The sequence below is a fragment of the Scyliorhinus torazame genome, chromosome 28 (genome assembly GCF_047496885.1).
Source record: "Scyliorhinus torazame isolate Kashiwa2021f chromosome 28, sScyTor2.1, whole genome shotgun sequence".
Lineage (NCBI taxonomy): Eukaryota > Metazoa > Chordata > Chondrichthyes > Carcharhiniformes > Scyliorhinidae > Scyliorhinus > Scyliorhinus torazame.
Genome location: NC_092734.1, coordinates 6,815,440 through 6,831,869, shown reverse-complemented (window position 1 = coordinate 6,831,869; position 16,430 = coordinate 6,815,440). Strand labels below are relative to the sequence as shown.

Sequence of the window (16,430 nt, the reverse complement as noted above, 5' to 3'; positions counted from 1 at the left end):
TCCTCGTCCCAGACTATTAATGACCAGATTTGTCAAATCCAATTTCACAGCAGTAACATTTGAACTCTCAACCTCTGAATAGTGAGCCCCGTTGTATAATCACTATGCTACTGTATTGCACTTGAAGAGCAATATACTTAAGGATTTGTACTTGGCTTAAAAATAAAGCTCAAAGTGTGCTGGACTTGACAATTGGTGTTTATTTTGGAAATCGGTTACATTCAGAGACAGTGTTCCGCTGCTGAAATAACTTGAATTTTATTTTTTTAAGTTTGGAACATGTGAATGTTTAGATTTGACTTTTAAAGGCAGCTATCTCAATGGAGAAAGGACAGGTTAATATCATGCCAACAAACTAGGTCTGTGTGGTAAGCCACTGTTAGTATATTATATGTATTGTGGTAAACTGTTACTGTACTACATGTATTGTGGTAAACCACTGCCTGATGGCTCTGCCTCCCCTCGGGCTCGGTATAAAGGTGGGTGACCTCCGGCCCTGCCTCAGTTCAGGATCAGAGGCCAGGAGGCTTTCTGTTTAGCTTATTAAAGCCTCAGTTTCATTCACTACTCGTCTCGTGTTTAATTGATGGCACATTAATTTAATACGCTAAACAGAAAGCCTCCTGGCCTCTGATCCTGAACTGAGGCAGGGCCGGAGGTCACCCACCTTTATACCGAGCCCGAGGGGCGGCGGAGCCATCGGGCAGTGGTTTACCACAATACATGTAGTACAGTAACAGTTTACCACAATACATATAATATACTAACAGTAGTTTACCACAGTCTGGGGTAACATATGTTCCCAAAGTACCAACCTGTCCTTTCTCTCTTAGAAATCATAAGATCATAAATTTGTAGGGGCAGAATAGGCCATTCAGCCCATCGCGTTTGCTCCACCATTCAATGAGATCATGACTGATATGATAATCCTCAACTCCACTGTCCCGCTCATCCTCAATTCCTTTACTGGTTAAAAACCTGTCTCTCTCAGCCGTGAACACACTTAAAAAAAAATGTAGAGTACCCAATTCATTTTTACCAATTAAGGGGCAATTTAGCGTGGCCAATCCACCTACCTGCATCTTTGGGTTGTGGGGGCAAAACCCACGCAAACACAGGGAGAATGTGCAAACTCCACATGGACAGTGACCCAGAGCCGGGATCGAACCTGGGACCTCGGCGCCGTGAGGCTGCAGGGCTAACCCACTGCGCCAAGGTGCTGCCCTTGCCTGGAACATACTTAGCGACCCAGCCTCTACAGCTCTCTGCGGTAAAGACGTTCACCGAGAAGAAATTCCTCCTCAGCTCTGTCTGAAATGGGTGAACCCTCACTCTAAGATTAACCCCTCTGATCGTAGACTCACCCACAAGAGGTAACAAGCTCTCAGCATCGACCCTGTCAAGTCCCCTGAGAATCTGAGATGTCTCAATAAGGCCACCTTATTGGCATCCAGCACAAACCAGCATTGTTTCCAGCATCTTGTGTTCTGAGATTTCAGCAGTGTTTCCTGTGTAATCTCTAGATTTCCTTTCTAACCAACAATCGTACAGTTCCACAGTACGATTCATAGGTTGTGCTGAAGAAGGAATTTTAGAAGCGGGAGTTCTTCTGCAATCCATTCAAATTCTTTTGCCAATCATTCTCCTGCAATCCAGGAAGGCAGCCTCCATGTTTTCCACGTCCAGCGTCATTCCTTTCAATGGTGGACTGGTCAGGCCATTGTGTGCATGTCCAACTGGAATTTTGATTCCCTTGCACAGCCTGGGAGAGAATGTTTAAAATCTCTGCTGCCAGCAGTTATATTTACAGTGTTTAGATGAGATACATTCTCAACATTGACATGTATTTTTTTAAAAATAAATTTAGAGTGCCCAATTAATTGATCCCACCCACACTTTCAGCAAATGATTGTTTTGAACCCAACTTGTACAAAACCCTCTTTTGTCTCCAGGTTAAGTTGAGCATCTCTGGCAAGGTCGGCATTTGTGATCCATCCCTAATTGCGCTTGGCATGAGCAATAATGGTGGACCGCATTCTTGAACTGCTGCAGTCCATGTGGTGGGGGTACAGTGCCATTATGGAGGGAGTTCCAGGGCAAGGATGAAGAGTATCGTGATCCATTCACACAATCTAATGAAAACTCTCATTTTGGTGATTCACTACAAAAAAAGGGAATGGTGTTATGTCTAAAGTCTATTTGCCAATTCTGATGAACCAAAGAACCCTTATAATTTTATCACTAAATGTTTGCTTGTTCCTTACATGATTTTACTAAGATTTTTATAAATTGAAAAAGGAGTTACAGAAGTTGTGGATATGATGGAGGTGTTAGTCATGCAGTGTGAGTCTGCAGGATGTCTGCAGTGTCACAGAGGGCTTGCTGTACTTAGGGAAACTTCCACCCATTACTCAAGGTTGGAAAAACCACAGGACATGTTACTGACACGAAAACCAGAAACTTACCTTCCATAAGATAAATAATGTGGATGCTGGAAGTCTGAAATGAAAAGAGAAAATAATTGAAATACTCAACAGTTTATGCAGTATTTGTGAAGAAAGAAACCGGAGTAAATTTTATAGGGGTGGGTGGGGGGTGGGGGTGTAGGTAGCGGCTGTTTCTGAGAGTACAAGGAATCCCGTAAAGGAAGAATGGATAACAAACTTACAATTGTGGGGTGGATGGTTTGGAGCGAGATTGGGGTCCACCTGGAGGGAGGTGGGGCACCGGGTTGTGGAGGCCATGAGGGAGGCACAAAGGGGGGGAGCCATCTCTGGGCACAAAGCGTCTCTCAAACATGGTGCCACCTTCTTCCCCATCTTTTACCCCTAAGTCCTGAGAGAGTGGACTGGCTTCCTTCGTTACGCTTTCCCTGACCACCATGTATTGGAGGTGGAGGAAGAATTAAGCCTTTATGGTAGTGGATGAAGAATTAAGCCTTAACTACCTATTAATTGGTCAGTTGGGGGCCTCAATAAGCCTAAGGGGAGGTGGACTGATTGACGCCGTACCCACCCACTGTATTGTGGGGGAGAGCCCTGGGATGGGCAAGAGACGGTGGGTTAGTCGCCTACAGAAATGCCAAGGGGGGCTGTGAAAATCCCTCCAAGCTAATATTTCAATTGAGTGTTCTGATCAAAGATGATCAACCCAAAATGTTAATTTTGTCTCTGTTTTCACAGGTGCTGCCTTACCTCCTGGGTTTTTGCAATATTTTCTGTTTTTATTTTCCAATCTTTGAACTCTGATATTTTGCAATTGCTTAATGTGATACCCAGAGCTGGCCTTTAATCAGCGGCACCCCCTTCTCATCTGAATTGCTGCAGTCTCCCTCTGATATCAGTAATTCCTGTCCTCTCTGAGCTGCTGGGGAAATGATCTCCACGTTGGATGCAAAGTGGTTTGCATTTGTTGTTCTGTGATATTAAATCCATACGTATTTATATTCATAGGATTTTACTTCCCTGGGTAATGCATGACCATGATGACTTGGGGCCTGAGGGTGGTTGGGTGGAGTTGTTGTCGGATGTGAGATTGCTCCAGGCAGCGAGGAGAATCCCATTCGCTGACTCTAATGTGACATGTCCAGCATTCTAGTTGTGTATTCGCCAGTGGCTGATGGGATCCCTTAATTTAACACACCAACCCTCGTCTAATTTAATCCAGAGGATCTCCACGTCAAAGCTGGTCTGATTATGCTGCTGGAATGCACCTAACAGGTGCCATAACCAGATTTACAAGATATGTCTCATTTGAAAGAAGAAAATTCCATTTTCACGCCGTCCTGGTTTGATGTGTCCAATAACGTAAAGAAGGAGGTGTCCCCAGTTGGCTTATGAAAAGTTCAAAGCGAGGTAATAAATTAAAACTGTATAGCTCTGTAACTATTGCTGCAATGATCTGCTTATAATAGTCCCCTGTCACACCACTCATTTCTTTGCACTTTTTATTGGCACAGAAAGTCGTTCTCACTTTGTTTAGTGCTAACTGTGCATGTTCCGCATACCATGGTGTCTCACACGTCTCTGGTCTGCTTTATCTGGTGTGGTCTGTCATGACCTTGTTCTAAATTTAAAGTGCCTGGTTCAAGGTAACTAGGTTGACCTGCGTGTTTCTGCTCCCAGCCGGAGACTGGGGAGGTATGAACAGTCCCATGTTTGACAGTCCTACTAATGACCGATTCCAAAAAAAGCGGATCATTTTTTGCACTGCTTTTAATCAAAGCTCAGCACAAATTCGCCCATTATAAACAGTTAGTGAACCTTTTACTCACATTTGTAATTCCATCAAATGACCATCATTATGAACAATTTCACTCTTCATGTTTCTTAGATTATGTCTGGCGTCACATGCAGATATATTATCTACACAAACACATGAGCTGTTGACAATGGTCATTAACTATCAGATGAAATATCCTCGTCAGTACTAAAATCGGGAGAAACTGTAATTTTCAGAAAGTGTAGGGTACTTAAGGAACTGGAATACGTAATTCAACATTAAACCATCATTTTGGATAATTTAGTTTGCCTAAATACTCGTGTTTGTCCATGTGGAGTTTGCACATTCTCCCCGTGTCTGCGTGGGTCACACCCCCACAACCCAAAGATGTGCAGAGTAGGTGGATTGGCCACGCTAAATTGCCCCTTAATTGGAAAAATAAGAAATAATTTTAAAGAGGTTGACACCATCCAGGCAAAAGCAGCCCACTTGCTCCCAACCATCAACTTAACATTCACTTCCTCCACCAAAGATGCACAGTGGCAGCCGTGTGTACCATTTATAAGATAAACAGCAGAAATTCACCAAGACTGACAGCTGGCCGAACCACATGATCTCTACCACCTAGAAGGACAAGAGCAACAGATGCATGGAAACACCAGCAGCAAGTTCCTCTCCAGGTTACACAGCATCCTGACTTGGAGCTACATCATCATTGCTTCCCTGTTGCTGGATCAAAATCCGGGAACTCCCTTCCTAACGTCACTGTGGGCGTAGCTCATACCCCAGCGATGTCCTGGAGGATGTGCTGAGGGACCCCCTGGAAGTCCACGAATTGCCTGGGAAGTTTAAACTCTGATGGGCACCTGGACCAGTATATTGATTAAAATCAAAACCTTAGCAAATCGTTACACAGGAAAGGATGGAAGGATTAAAACCACTTCTAACTCTTGGGTAACTATGGATGGGACCTCCCCCACCCCTCCCCCCATTGTGTTGCGGTGGTAGAGGCAGCCAGCCATTGGCCGTGTCTTCGGGTTCTGCAGTCAACTGGTTTTCCCGTTGTTTGCACCCTCCGCCACTTGGAAACCCATGGGGGTGGGTGGGTGGGCGTGTCACCATTGGCAGGACCCCGAGATCCCGCCAGCAGGAATGGCCGGCAAGTATCAGCCGAGATTACTGACCCCTCTTACTTTTAGGAATATTGAGTACCTTCTCCTCCCTAAGAAAATAAATTAAGCAATACCTCTAAAATCCTCAATCCCCTTCTCAGCACCAGTGCCCAATTTAGATATCAGTTGACCTCGAGTCAACTTCATTTCCTGTCAGTCTTATCCCACATGTCTACTATCCCATAGAGAGTTCTTGACCTATCCTCAAGGCTTTACAATTTTATACTGATGTTCTTTATTCAACACTCATTATCCAAATTAAATTGTTTGTTTTGGTGTTATCTACACCTTTTTGGATGCTGTAGATTTTTCCCAAATTTATATTCGAATTTCAATGCATGTAATCAACGTAAGGACAGATTCTGATTTTCAAGTGGCTTCAAACCATACCAATTTAGTCCTTCTCTACCAAGTCCATTCCCACCCAATAACATTTTCAAATTTAGAGTTGTGGTTGTAAGGAATTTCCTTTTCATGTTGCAGTAGATTAAGTACAGTTTTGGTTTTTCATAATTAAAGGTGTCGTTGCCGATGTTCCAAGCTGCACAAAACATTGTGCCCTCGAGGGATTACTAAGTTCTTGAGTACATAATATGGCAGGGATCAAAATTAATTTTGGAGATATTTTATTGAAAGTTTAGAGTAACCTTGTGTGAAATCTCCGACCCCCTGCCGGGTCGGAGAATCGGCAGGGGCTGGCGTGAATCCCGCCCCCGTCGTGTCCCGAAGTCTTTGCCACCAGAGATTTGGCGAGGGCGGGAATTGCGCCTTGCCGGTCGGCGGGGGCGGGAATCGCGCCGGTCGGCGGGCCCACCCCCGCCGATTCTCCGGCCTGCGATGGGCCGAAGTCCCACTGCTGGAATGCCTGTCCCGCCAGCGTGGATTAAACCACCTTTTGAACGGCGAGACAAGGCGGCGTGGGCGGGCTCCGGGGTCCTGGGAGGGGGGGGGCGATCTGGCCCCAGGGGGTGCCCCCACGGTGGCCTGGCTCGTGATCGGGGCCTCGATCCGCGGGCGGGCCTGTGCCGTGGAGGCACTCTTTTTCTTCCACCTTCGCCATGGTCTTCACTATGGCGGAGGCGGAAGAGACCCCCTCCCCTGCGCATGCGTGGGGATGACGTCAGCAGCCGCTAACGCTCCCGTGCATGCGTGGACCCGCGTCGCCCGACGAAGACCTTTCGGCCCCGGCTGGCGTGGCGCCAAAGGCCTTTCCCGCCAACCGGTGGAGCAGAAACCGCTCCGGCGCGGGCCTAGCCCATGGTGAGGGTTTGGCCCTTAAAGGTGCGGAGACTTCTGCACCTTTGGGGCGGCCCGACGCCGGAGTGGTTCCCGCCACTCCATCACGCCGGGACCCCCCACCCCGCCGGGTAGGGGAGAATCCTGCCCATGGGTTGGCAGTGAAATAGTTCCAGCATTACATTAATTCGATCAACGTGTCCGCACAAAGCACTTGTTCATTCCAAATACTTTGATTATCAACGTTATATTCTTGGGATCCCTGCTGGTCCAGTTTGAGGATCTGAGTGCACTAATGGATGGATTGGGCAGGGGCTGGTTTAGCACAGTGGGTTAAACAGCTGGCTTGCAGTGCAGAACAAGGCCAGCAGCGCGGGTTCAATTCCCTTACCGGCCTCCCCGAACAGGCGCAAGAATGTGGCGACTAGGGGCTTTTCACAGTAACTTCATTGAAGCCTACTTGTGACAATAAGTGATTATTATTAATTATTATTCTAATATGATGAAGCAACTGTTCTTTACAGAGTCTGAAGCCATGGTGTAGGAGCCAATAGAAATTGACAACAGCCATGCAGATTTTAAGGTTAAAAGAGGAGAGTGAAAATGTCACCTGATGCTTCTCATCCGCTTGCTTTTGGGTTACTTGAGCAGTGTGTATTAATGGATTGTGACACTTGACTTGATATTGACTCACTTACTAGAATCTCTGGTGTGTTCACCAATATCATAAATTTCGGATTCTTCCAAGAATCAAGAACATTTTGTACCGCTCGGCCTCAGCAGGTACCAGTGTTCTCAAGGTGGGTGTTCCCCCCTGCAATAGCTGAACAAGCAGAGTATCTGAATGCAGCCTTTTCCTTTGGCCTTTTTGATGTCACTGAACCATTTTCTGACATCCTGTTGGGCTCCCTTATTATGAGCGATCTCGTGTGACCTCACAGAAACCTCCATTGTATGCTTTTCTCTAGGGCTTGGGGATCATGGTGGTCCTGGAGATGCAGAGCTACCTTTTCAGATCAGCTCTGTGATCAAATTGACTTTGACTTCAGGAAATATTCCCTTTCTGTTAATGTGCAGTAAATTATGAGTATTCTCAGGTCACTGCTGGTTTAGTTTGATTAAACCAATCAACAAAGAAATATACATTTGATTCAGTATTGTATTGCACATGTAACTTGCCTTAAATGTGTGCACACTTAACGTTTCCCCCTTTCGTTCCTCCCAGCACCAGATTTTATATTTTGCTTGTTTTCGTAAAACTTCTATCCACTTAGGAAAGTTAATTTTGGAATCTATTTCGGAAGCATTTTTCAGTAGGTGATACGAAACCTAATTGATTTGTTGTTTGTAAATTAATTTCTGTTAATGATAACCCCCAGCTGACCCTTTCAGACTGTTAGAAACATTTTGCTATGTTTAAATCAGAGTCTTTACATTACAAATTACGGCCAGAATTCTCCGGCCGTTGGGATTGACTTTTCCTGCTCACCCACGGGTTTCCCGCTGGCTTGGGGTGGCTTCACTGGGAAATCCCATTGACAAGCGGCGGGAGTATAGAATAACGCAGCCAGCGATCCTTCGGAGAAACACGCGGCTGGGGAATCCCGCCCTACATTTCTGGCAGTTCTGCGGATCAGCCCAAACGAGAATGGAGATTTTATTACTCAGCTGATGAAAATCATGGGATTGTTCTGAAGTAACTATGCACCGGGTTCCAAATCCAGGTCCTCATCCCGTTCAAACATGTTTTTTCCCCTTTTGATTCACAGGAACGTCCTCTTCTGCTCCGATTGTCTGCGCACGGAGGTGTAAGTGTTGCACTGTCGGAGTATCCAGCAATTCTAGAACTCCATTCTGCACTTACTGTGGTGCAGTGCTGAGGATGTGCTGCGCTGTTGGGGGTTCCCCATAACGGAAGGCCAGTCTATCCTCAGGTGGATGATAAAGATGTCTTCTGATGTTTCCATTATGCAGTGCCTGCAACCTACAACTGGCCACTCTAATTTGCTTCAAAGTAATGCCAATGCTTTTCTCCATAACAGGAACATTTATGTAAAGGTGACCTTACGTTATATCAGAGATGAGTGCTTCAGCCTACTTGCTGGTAACTGCTCTGTTAATATTCGTGGTTTTGTGATAGCTATGTTCAAGTTAATGTTCTTGGGCTCGCGATCATCAGGGTCATTCATTCTGTTATTGCCAAAATAACAGCAGTAGTTGAACTGGCAGCTTTTTATTAATAGGCACTGTTTGACCTGGTGGGTGCCATCACTGTTACACTTTTTCCATTAATAGATCCTGAAATTGAAACATACTCAAGCAGACAGACAAGAGACCCTATTTTGATGTTTATGTTCTAAATGAGATTTGTCCTACTCCACTTCATCTCATACTAACAGCAAAGCTTTCTTTTGTGAGGGCCACGAAGAATCCAGCACGAGTTTTAAGGATACAAAGTAATAACATTTATTTACAATAACATATATATATATATATAACAGCAGCAGCAACTTCCCTTGCTGCACACTCCTTCCTGCTGGTTCCTAAACTGGCCAGCTTTATTTATACTAGGAGTTTACTAATGGTTTCTCCGCCCCCCTCATTGGGGAAGCTCATACTCCCACAGGATTGTGGGATTGTCATTAGTCCCCAGCCAATGGTAAGTAGGCAGGTTATAACATCCCTCCCCCCCCAAAGTCCAAGGAATCCACCGAAGACCCTGGCGAAGGAGGGCGTCGGACTCGTTTTGCCGCAGGCCGGACACCATTTGCACGCGGCGCTGGATCAGGCGGCGTGTAACGAGACGGAGACCAGCGCTTCCGTGATGAACGGCGCAACGGTTGTACATCCACGGCCCATGGACCCGAGGATTCCCCCTCTGATGCATCCTGTGTCTCCATCTCGGAGTCAGAGTCTGCTGCCTCCGTCATGTCAGCGTCTCTATCTCCATTCGGTTCTGTAACGACCTGCGCAGGCTTCGAGTGAGGCACCAGTGGAAGATTGTGAGGACTACCTTCCCTTGTCTCTGGTCTCTGCGGCTGTAGAAATGAGCTCCGGGGGCGGGGAATCTTTTGAGGGGATAGTCTTCTGGACCGAACGTGGTCTACATGTTTGCGCTGGAGACGACCCTGGGCTTGCAGCTGGTAAGATATAGGGCCCGTTTGGTGAAAGATTACACCAGGAACCCACTGGGCACCACCAGCAAAATTCCAAATGAACACTGGGTCACCGGGTGCAAACTGCCGAATCGGCCGCTGCCGAGAAAATCCCTGTCCCTGCCGTTCTTGTGTGCGGCGTACTTTTGCGCCAATGTCCGGGAAAACCATACTAAGGAGGGTGCGAAGTCTCCGGCCCATTAGGAGTTCTGCGGGAGCTACCCCAGTCACCGCATGGGGGGTGGTCCTATACGTAAACAAAAAGCGAGCCAGTCTCGTGTCCATTGATCCGGAAGACTGCTTTTTTAGGCCTCTTTTGAATGTCTGCACATTTTCCCCAAACCAGGCTGGAATACATATGGGTATCGTCCTAGCACCTCAGTCAACCCTTCAGAAACTGATTGGAGGATGTGCTGCCATTGCAACCGCAAATGGCGCAACCAGTCCCGACCCAACAGGCTGGGCCCATGGCCGCGCACCACGATAAGTGGGAAACGCCCCTCCTGGCGTCCATAGACAACAGGGGTCATTGTAGTTCCTGCAATGTCCAGTGGTTCCCCCGTGTAGGTGGCCAATCTGGCCTGTGAGTCGGTTAATGTAAGGGTCTGTATACCCTGCTTGATGCGGTCGAATGTCCTCTGGGCGATCACGGAGACCGCTGCGCCAGTGTCCAACTCCATCTCAAGCGGGTGGCCATTGACCTGTACTGTCACCTTAATGGGGGCCACACGGGGAGCTGCCACACAATGCAGCTGCAGGCAGTCGTCCTCCGTCTCCACGTCCTCAGGAGTAGTCGTCGCAAGTTCATCCACATGGAAGGTATGGCCCCTGGGCTGGTCCCAGTTACGGCCCCTGGGCTGGTCCCAGTTTTGGTCAGAACGACGGCGCCTCTGGCGCCCCCAGGACCGCCGTCCGCGACGGGGTCGGCGCCTACAAGTCTGACACGGACATGGCTCCTCATCCGTTGGTTCTGGAGAAGGCGCCCTTCGGGGAGGAATGTCCGACGGCCACTGGCGTCGGTCCGGACGTTGCCTCGCCCAAGGTACCGCAGGCGTGCGGGGGGACATTTTCGGACGGAAGGGGTTGCGTCCCAAGGCATGCACTTCCATTCCCTGTAGCTCCTGCACTCCTCGTTCTGCGCTCTCTCGGGACAATACTATTTGAATGGCCTGTTGAAAAGTCAATGTTGGCTCAGCTAACAACTTTCTCTGGGTGCATTGTTAATACCGCAAACCAAATGGTCGCGTAACATTTCTGACAAGGTCTCACCATAGTCACAGTACTCCGCAATCCTGCGTAGCCTGGATAGAAAATCGGCAAGGGATTCTCCAGGGGTCCTCTCAGCGGTATTAAACCGGTAACGCTGGACTATCGTGGACGGGGTTGGGTTAAAATGTTGCCCCACTATATTCACAAGTTCATCAAACGTTTTTGTGTCCGGTGCAGCTGGGTACGTAAGGCTCCTAATCACCCCAAACGTATGCGGGCCGCAGGCGGTGAGCAATATGACCACCTGCCGCTCGTTTTCGGTGATATTGTTTGCCCGGAAATAGTAACGCATTCGTTGTGTGTACTGGTTCCAGCTTTCCAGCGCAGCATCAAAAACATCCAAACGTCCGTACAGAGGCATGGTATAATAGAAAACAACTTCCAACCTGTATCCAACAAAAATCCAGGGAGGTGGCTTCAGCAGCGTAGATAGCTATTCACTTTAACCTTCGTTGCCAGTTTTGTGAGGGCCACGAAGAATCCAGCACGAGTTTTAAGGATACAAAGTAATAACATTTATTTACAATAACATATATATATAGCAGCAGCAACTTCCCTTGCTGCACACTCCTTCCTGCCGGTTCCTAAACTGGCCAGCTTTATTTATACTAGGAGTTTACTAATGGTTTCTCCGCTCCTCTCATTGGGGAAGCTCATACTTCCACAGGATTGTGGGATTGTCATTAGTCCCCAGCCAATGGTAAGTAGGCAGGTTATAACACTTTCTATTCATTTTTCTCCATCTTGTGTTTGTGTAGTTTCCCCTTTAACGTATCTATGCTGTTTGTCTTGATCACTCCGCCTGGTAGAGAGTTACACATTCTTGCCACTCTCTGGTCCCTTGGCTCTGGTCTCCCCCACAAGTGGAAACACCTTCTGCACATCTACCCTTTCCAACTCCTTTATAATTTTAAAGACCCTTGTTCAGTTACTCCTCACACTTGTCTTTTCCAGAGATAAGGAGCTTTACTCTGTTTAGCCTATCCTGATAATTATAGCTTCTCAGTCCCTTATAAATCTTTTTGCATCTTCGCCATCCGCTATTGTGGAGTTGTCTTGGGATTCTTGGTTTCTTACTCTAGAAGAGATCATGTTGGAGGCAATGGTCTTTATCCAAAATACCTTTATTTATACCCTTAACTATTCCCAAGACTATAGAGCATTAGGGCATAACTAAAGCCCCTCTCTCAAATGTTTTGCATGCTTCTTGTCTCAGTGAGTGACATCACTGAGACATAGCGCCTTACACACATGCTCGGTAACTATTATTCAAGTTTACCCTTTACTCCACATTCCAGTTTGTCAGTATCCCTTTAATGGGAGACATAATGCAGCGCGAGTGTTCTTTGACCTGTTGCTGTTACTGTCCTGGTTTGGTGGTTGAGTATCATTTCAAGTGCTTCTGCTACATGTTCAATTGTTTGTGGAGATTAGATTCAACAGCCATGCAACTTGCCAGTTCCAATTCTTACTCACTCACCACCTGACCAAAGCCTCCTGCACAGCCATGGCCAGTTTGTACATTTCCACCTCTTTGTGCTGCAGTTGTTATTATTTTAGTGGCTTATTTTCCACAAAGAGAGTTAAAGGGTTAAGTCCCTTATTTCCTGTTTGTTCAAGTGCTAACCTGTGATTACTGTGGTGAGGCTGAAGTGAATCTACTTTAAGTTGCCGAGATGCTTAAAGCATCTTAATCTTTGCGAATTTGAAAATAGCTTTGTATATTACTGAACAAATTTTATATTGTAAACTTTTGTTGCTGAAATGCTGGGGCGGGCACATCAGATTCATTTATTCATAGAAAATCCTTTTTGGCCATAACCAGATTCATTTTCAGTGAGGGATGTAAAATCTTTCTGATGAAGGTGGAGGATATTCTGTGTGTGTGTGTGTGTGTGTGTGAATGCATTAAAAAGCTGTTAATTTCATTATGAAGAATGTATTTCCAATTTTGCCACACGTAGTATGCAGGGGAAATCCTCTCCATTGTAAAACCAGAATGAAGTTACACATCTGCTATTAGTTTCAACAAACTTTTTCATGCAATTTTGTATCCTGGGTATTCAGGAATTTTCTGTGACTGATGATTGCAAAGACAGCTCCTCGTACGTATCAGAGTCATTTTAACCTTCAAAGGGTTTGACCACCTTGACTTCTAGAACGAGTCTACGAAGGGCGATGATTCCCAAGCCACGCCCCCCCGGCGACTGGAAATCCCCACCCAAGGTCATTGGATCTTTACATGGTCTATGGCCCGCCCATGGCGATCTTGCAGCAGGCGGGGGGGGGGGGAATCTCCGGCCTCCCCACCACATGTTTCCCGACTGCACGCCTTCCGCTGACACTTATCAACGGGATTTCCCATTGAAACCATCCCGTTCCGCTGGGAAAGCCGTGGGCTGGGGGTGCGCCACCAAAAAGTGCGATATAAACGCAAGTCTTTTATTTCCTTTTCTACATGTTTGGGGCGCTTGTGTACAAAGCTGATTTGGACTTTAGCACAACTTGAGTTCCTCAAAGGCCCTGGGTCTGGAGGACTGGGGTAAGCTTCTCCTGTGGATTTAGACTAATTAGTGAGCAGTCATTTTTCCACCAATCAGGATTCCATTCCCCCCCCCCCCTCCAGTTTTCCAGATCCAAGATGTTCAAAGAGTTAAGCCTGAAATGTTCCCGTTTTTAGAGGGGAAGGAAGGAAGGCACAAATATTTGTTACATAGATTAGGGATTTGAATGTGCATGGGCCTCAGATATTTTGTCTGGAGTGTTTGATATTGTCTGTGGAAGGGTTTTGTGTTTTTTTTATGTAGCAGGCTGGGATCGTTTTTGCATATGGTGTCTCTGACATGTACATAGCGGAGTAAATGTTTGCGTACAGTGTTTGGATGGTTCATGGACAAGGTTTGTTTTTTTGGTGGGGGCTGTATTTTTTTGTATAAGGTGGGTGTTTCAATTTTGGGCACTTTTTAATGTATCATGTTTCTCTGTAAACACTACAGACCACTTTCAAGTTGCGACTTGTTTATGGGGCCAAAAGTTCCAATTATGTTGGAACAATCATACTTTAAAGGGACAGTGGGGGTAAAATTGAAAGCCATTGGGCAGAGGAACTGATCCACTCCCACTCATTATGCATCCCTGCCAATATTGAATTTTCCCCTTGGCCTGAGTAAAAATCTTTGGCAACTTTCTTCTTTGCGGGGGGAGTAGACTGATGCATTCTTTATATGACACTGATATCATGGGGTAGATTTTCATCTTTACTGCCTGAGCATTAAGCATCGACTGACTAGAGGACAGAGAGGAAAATTTGATGGGGGAAGGATCGCATATCATAAGGGAAGAAGAATGAAGAATGTCATTGTCTTTCCTGAAATCAAGGCACATGGATTTCCAGGCCTTTAACACTTTCCTTCCTAATTATTGAGTGGAAAATTAATCAATTTTACTGGAAAGAATATGCTGTTTAGAGTACAAGATTAAACCTAAATTGTTAGTTAGAATTAGCAGCATTAAAAGTTATTAGTCCACTATTTATTGTTCCAAATATTTATCCAGAATAGTTTGTGATAAACTTTGGTGAAATGGTATTAATTCGATTCCTGACAATTCCGATAGATTCAATTTGGCACGTGCTGTGCAATGATGATGGAATTCCTGGAAATACCTTGTGAAAATATTTGCATCCAACCCTTGAGCTTGTGAAAACACCTCTGCTGTATTTCAAAATGGGACAGATCAGTGTACCAATTGTTACATTCCAGCAGTAACTCCAGACTGATTGAACTATTACATGCTCTGAAAACCATGAATGAGCTGCTCATTATGTAGCCAAGTCATGGTTCATTGAACATGCAATTCATACTTGGGTCATGTCAAGATGTGACCGCATTAAAATTGCTCGCGTTTAGCCGAAACTTAAAGGAATGTTTTATTGCCGACCACTGTGAATGGTGATTTATTTCATAGTAATAATAGAAATGGTTAATATAAATAGCACTTACACTTTTCTAAAAAGCAACACTTGCTTCACACCTCAAATTTAGTCATGCTGACAATGTTCTATGAATGATAAGCAGCTACACAATCTGGGTAATGGTGATCTTTGTTTCTGAAAGGTTCACGATCCAAGAGGACATTCAATCTTATCACAGGTTTTTGTAATGATCAATGCAAATGATTTATTTTATAGGAGTGTTTTATGTATTTAAGTTAAGTACTTCCATTTTTTGTTTCAAGTTTTAAATGCTGGGTTCATTTTGAGAGGCTGGAAGGTATTTTGTTAATTACTGTTTGATGTGCTTGTTTTGTATGCAAGCTCGGAAAATGTGGGTTGTAAAGATCCAAGATCATTTGGAAATATGGATTACTTGTCTCTATTTCAAAAGTGTAATTATTTTTAAAGCTTATAATTTTAAACTCTATTTATCTGAGAATAGACCATACCCCCAAGGAAACATTAGGCACTCAAAATGGAAAGGTGCAAGATAGATACATTCTTGATGGTATTAAGAGCTCTAGAGAAGAACTGTATGCATCTGCAGTTAAACTGAGTTAGATCAGCCTTAAAGCCTAGTGTTCCATAACAGGTTACAAAGAAGGAGATCTTTAAATGCGGTGGATTCTTAATTAAGCTTTGATTGTTTACATTTGGACTCTGATTTGTTTTAATAATCATATTAATAAATAGGGTATAGTACATGCATGCACAGAAACCTATTCGCATTCTCCATTTGCTAACAGTTGCACTAATTCTGCTTACTATTTTCACACTAGGACCACCAGGAGAAAAAGGAAGACATGGTCGCAGAGGTGTTCCAGGTAGGTGGCACAGAAAATCGGAGGTATATCCTTAAAATGGCGAGCAAGCTGGTCTTATTTTACCTGTTATAGACAGGGAACCAAGAAAACAGGTGAATTTTAGGAAAGCTAGCTCATTTATTTGGTTACCAGGCTTTGTATCTCTGCAGGGAAAATGCTTGTTTGAGATACAGTGGGCGGGATGCTCTCATCCCGCGGCAGAGTGTGCACACTGTCATAAACGCCGTCGCGTTTTACGATGGAGTGAACAGGCCGCTGCCAGGACTAATTTTGGCCCCTACAGGGGGCCAGCATGGCGCTGGGGCAGTTTGCGCCACTCTAGCTGCCGATCCCGGTGCGAACTGAGCGCCGCGGGATCCGCGCATGCTCAGTGGCGCCGGCGCCAACGTGCGCATGCGTAGTGGCCTCCTTCAACGCGCCAGCCCCGACGCAACATCCCCCAACCCCCCCCCCCTCCCCCAACAGGCCGCCACCTGACCCTTCCACACTGTGGTCCCGCCGGCTGAGAGCAGGTTAGAACGGCGCCGGTGGGACTCAGCGCTTCCACCACGGCCGCTCG

The 16,430-nt window shown here is 45.8% G+C and overlaps 1 long non-coding RNA gene across 1 annotated transcript in view; it reads left to right on the top strand.

Annotated features, from left to right (window-relative positions):
* Positions 1-15,872, top strand: part of LOC140403444 (uncharacterized) — a 113,313-nt gene extending 97,441 nt beyond the window's left edge. The window contains exon 3 of the long non-coding RNA XR_011938315.1: positions 15,827-15,872. This is a non-coding gene — a long non-coding RNA (uncharacterized lncRNA). The remainder of the gene's footprint in view (positions 1-15,826) is intronic.
* The last annotated feature ends 558 nt before the right edge of the window (positions 15,873-16,430 follow it).